Here is a 5,227-nt window from a genome sequence, read left to right on the forward strand (position 1 = left end):
CCTGCTGCGTGGAACCATACAGCTCCGCCAATCCTCTCCCCGAGGTATTTTGTCTTCTCGAGTTTCTGTCTTGTTCCGAACTTTCCTTGCATCTCAATGTATTGATATCTCTCTAATTTTTCTTTTGTCGCTATTTTCTTGCAGAACCATCCTACTATGACTTCCCTTCCTCCTCTTCCTGAGGATGGAGAAGTCGAAGAACAGGCTATCGTTGCCGAAGACACCCAAGGTTCTTCTATTCCTGAAAGTGAAGTCGTAGGTTCTCACAAATCTGCGGCTTCCCATGAAAAAGAAGTTGAATCTGAAGCCAGCGAGTCGACGCAATCCCTTCCTCCTGCTGTTTCCCCAAGGAACAAAAGGAAAAGGAATGATGCCGAGGATTCTGGCACTTCTAAGGCTGAAAAAGTTGTTCCTTCTCATCCGAAGGCAGCTTATGATCCTTATATTGAATCCCTCATCAGGTCGTAAGTCATCTTTATTTCTCCCTATTTCTGTACTCGAAATGTTTATCTTGTCTTGCTTTTTATGCTGCCGATTTTTGATCAACAGTGATGACGAGGAAGAAGTACCAACTGTTGACGTGGCTCCTCGGACAAGCACGTCACATACTGTCCTTGCCTCAGACACGCTAGTTGAAGGAGAAGAATCCTCGCCTCCTCAACAAAACGTCGTCACCACACCTCCGCCAGCAAGCCCCCTTGCTCCTTCACCAAAAAGGACAAGGATTGAAACGATTGTTGAACCTGCCCCTCAACTGGGCAGCTCTTCGACTCTGCTCTTAGATGATGTAAGTTTGTCGATATCTATATTTCCTCTATTTTGCTTTTTCACGCCTTCACTCTTTTTTCATGCCGATGTTTCTCTTGCTGTGTTCTTTTTTAACAGCCCATGATCAAAGAACTTCTCCGCATCGGTTCCCAATTCATTGGGTACCGTGAGTATGCTAGCAGAGCCGAAGGTAACAACTTTTATACTTGCCGTTTTTTCCTTGACTTTTTGCTCCTGTTGCTTGTCGCGATTTTTGATCTTTTCTTTTTTTTTATTTTTTTTTCGACAGAAAAACTTGCAGAGGCCAACAAACGTGCCAACGCACTTTCTCAAAAACTTGAGCAAAGTGAGGTGGCTCGCAAGAAAGCCGAACTTGTTGCTAGCGAAGCCAAAGCCGAGGCTGATGAAGCCAAAGCAAAAGCTGCTAGTGTCGAGGAACTGCAGAAAAGACTTGAGGATGCTGAATCTGCCTTAAACGATCATAAAGCTGCACAAGCTTCTCGTGAACAGGGGATCCTCAAGCGCCTGAAATCACAAAGTCGACGCACTCACAGTAATATTATTGATCCCTTCTATTTTTATGAGAACCGCTGTTTCTTGTTGTTGACCAACGTTTTGTTTCTTTGGCAGACCAAACAAACCAAGATTTTGATCTGGAGAATCCTGTCGATGACCCTCTCCTTGACGCACTTTCTTACCTGGAGCTTCATGGGTCCGAAATTCGTGAAGGCGTGGCAAATGCTAACGCAGGATTGTCGGCGCTGTTCCCCTACTTCTTCCCGAAGAAAGAGGAACCCCCGACTTTCCTTACCCTTGCCAAGATTTTCAATTCACCAGAAGACCTTGGACTGAAGATGCGTCAGGAAAACATGAAGATTGCTGTCGAAAGCACTGTTGCTCTGGTTGCTGATAGCCAACAGACTGTTGATTGGACGAAAGTTGGCGACACCGATCAAATAGAGCAATCAAGATGGAGGTCGCTGATTAAGGCAGCTAAGCCCAACACGAAGAAGATCTTGGCCTATCTCGGGATCAAACCAGCTTCGACTCCTAGCTCATCAAGGCCGGAGGTCTAGTTGCATGCCTCTTTGTTTTTCTTTCTCTGTTTCTTTTGCTCTTGTCGCCAAAGTAGTTATTTGGCGACACGTACTTCATTAGCTCCACTGTAATGCCTTTGTAATTATTCCGAAAGATTAATGAAAACTCTATCTTTTGCTTGTTGATTGATGTTGTCTTGTTTAAATTTCAGTTGATATTTGATAACTATACTCCATCTTCCGCTCCTTCCAATGTTTCGCCTTCTTCTTCTCGTTCAAGGAGAACTCTTGCTGATGCTACACCTGTCGAAGATTCCTTGCCGCGAGAATTGGATGAACTTCGGCAGCAACTTCAGTATGCGAAGAAGCAAACACTTGTGATGATGGAAAAGTCTCGTAAATCATCTGAAGCTGAAAAAATTGCACTTCAGCAAGCTCGCGAGGCCGTGGCTGCTAAGGAAATTGCTGCTTCCGAAGCTGAAAAGGCGACTACTCGAGAAAATTTCATGCTCGAGATAATGACTGAAGCCAGTGCGGATATGTCGGGTATGCTTGTTTCATCCTCCGATATCTTCCATCTTCATACTGCGTCTCTTAAAGTTTTCTGCTCTATTGTCTTTAATAGGTTCCTTTACTGACGCTGTTGCCGAAGAAGAGAGGGTAAATACTAGGACAAACCTCCTTGTTAACCTTTCCCTTGATCATGGTTCTCTGTTTTGGGCTACCCCAGAGAGGACCCGCCAGATTGTCAGATTTCAGGATCGCGCCTCTCAAACTCGCGACTTCCTTGACTTCTGTACCAAGACCCTGTCTATGGTTTATAACTCCATGTTTCCTCGGAACGTTCAACCCAAAACTCTTCCCGAGTTAATGGAGAAATTTAAAGATGCCCACAGGATCCATGACTTTGTCAGAGCTCAACTGGTAGCTGGCGCCAGATTTGCCCTTATCATGCTTCAGATCTGCCACTCAAAGCTTGACCTGACTCAAGTTGTCGCGAAAGTTCACGAGAAGGTACGGCGCCGAAGAGTTGGTGTCGATCGTATTAACACGAAGGTTTCGCCTATAGCCGAAGAAATGATTGAAGACCTTCTTCGGATGGATGCCGACTTTTTTGCAGATGGTCATTATGCTGATTTTCTTGGCGCTGCTCCTGAAGAAAACAGAGTTACCCTTGATGATATATTGAATCATGACTAATTATTTTCCTTTGGTAGATAATTCTTCCTTGTAAATCATGATTGTGATTATATTGTGAAGCAAACATCATATTCCTATATTTGTCTAGCCCCCGAGTGTTTTCGGTGGCTATTCACTGTATTTGTATAATGCGAGGTTTTGAACCAGGGCATTTATTCAATATGTGGTTTTGGCGAATACCAGCCCCCGAGCTTCTTTGTTGAGTACTATTTTGTATTTTTATTGGCTCACGAGGTATTTTAATACCAAGGCAAGGCTTTTCTTTTTCGAGGAACTATATTGAAATTCGTCGGGTTAAGGACTTTGAGCATGTCGATAAAGAAAAGTTATATTGACACTATCTTTATTATATTGCAGCACCGCGAGCCCGCCTCATTAAAAACCTTTCCCGGCCCCACTCGGTGCCCCGAAAAAGGAAAAGAGTGCGTCTGAAAACTCGCGGGCGTTTCAGTACATTGAAGATTTACAAGGACTATGTTTTAGCTCTAGGCGTAGAACCGCCTGAGTTGCGCCACATTCCAGGGGTTTTGCTCCTCCACCCCTGTCTTCTTGTCCTTTATCCTGTATGCTCCTCCTCCAATTACTTCCGTGACAATGTAAGGGCCAAGCCATGGTGACTCGAGTTTTTCATGACTTTTTTGCGTTAGCCGAAGAACTAAGTCTCCCACCTGAAAAGATCTTGGCCGCAAACGTCGACTGTGGTAATTCTTCAAGTCCTGTTGATATTTGGTTACCCTTGATAATACTTCGTCTCGAGCTTCGTCGAGTGCGTCTACGTCGTCTTCTAATGCTATCCTGGAAGTTTCTTCATTATACTCTGTAACTCTGGGGGAGTCGTGCTCTATTTCTATTGGTAATACTGCCTCTGCTCCATGGACCAGGAAAAACGGGGTCTCCTGTGTCGCTGTATTTGGTGTTGTTCGGATGCTCCACAACACACTTGGTAGTTCTTCTGGCCAGGTATGTCGAGCTTTTTCCAGTGGTCCTAACAGGCGTTTCTTGATGCCATTACAGATGATGCCATTGGCTTTCTCGACTTGCCCATTGGTTTGAGGATGCGCAACTGACGCAAAGTGCAACTTGATACCCACTTCTTCGCAATAATCTTTGAATTCGTGGGATGTGAAGTTACTGCCATTGTCCGTGACGATGCTATGAGGCACTCCAAATCTGAAGACGAGGCCTTTTATGAATTTTACTGCGGATGCTCCATCTGGTGAATTTATCGGCTTCGCTTCTATCCACTTCGTAAATTTGTCGACAGCTACTAGCATGTATTCCTTTCCTCCTGGCCATGATTTGTGTAACTTGCCCACCATATCGAGTCCCCATTGTGCAAAGGGCCACCACAATGGTATTGGTGCTAGTTCTGCTGCTGGAGAGTGAGGTTTTGCGGCAAACCTTTGACACGCATCACAAGTCCTTACTATTTCTTTGGCGTCCTCGATTGCTGTCAACCAGTAGAATCCTGCCCGAAAAACCTTGGCTGCAATGGCTCGACTACTCGCGTGGTGGCCACATTTTCCTTCGTGTACATCCTTCAGAATTATTCTTCCTTCTTCGGGTGTGACACACCTTTGCAGGACGCCTGAAATACTTCGCTTGTACAATTCTCCTTTGATCACCGTGAAAGCTTTAGAGCGTCGAATTACTCGCCTTGCCTCAACTGGATCATCGGGTATTTCTTTCCTGAGGATGTATGATATATATGCTTGCATCCAAGGAACCTGTACCATCATCACAAGCTCTTGTTCCTCTTCATCCTCCGTGGTTTCTGTGAGGGGTGTCGAAGTTTTCTCTTCTTTTGCTTTTTTCTGCACCTTTTTTTGGCTTCGTAGATCTCTCCACTATTTCTTCCCAAAATACTCCTGGCGGGATTGGGAGGCACTGCGACCCGATATTTGCGAGGACATCAGCTTCATCGTTGCTCAATCTACTGATGTGATTTACCTCGCATCCATCAAATAGCTTCTCGAGTTCATTATACATCTCCTTGTATGCTACCATGCTATCATTGACTGCGTCACATTGGTTCATAACTTGCTGAGCCACCAATTGTGAGTCGCCAAAGATTTTTAGTCGAGTTGCACCGCAAGCTTTCGCTATCTTCATCCCGTGTATGAGGGCTTCATATTCTGCTTCATTGTTAGATGCGTTAGGGAATGTCATCCGAAGGATGTACTTCAACTTGTCGCCTTCAGGTGATATAAGTACTACTCCTG

Source organism: Lolium perenne, chromosome 4, assembly GCF_019359855.2.
Source record: "Lolium perenne isolate Kyuss_39 chromosome 4, Kyuss_2.0, whole genome shotgun sequence".
In the NCBI taxonomy this organism is placed as follows: Eukaryota; Viridiplantae; Streptophyta; class Magnoliopsida; order Poales; family Poaceae; genus Lolium; species Lolium perenne.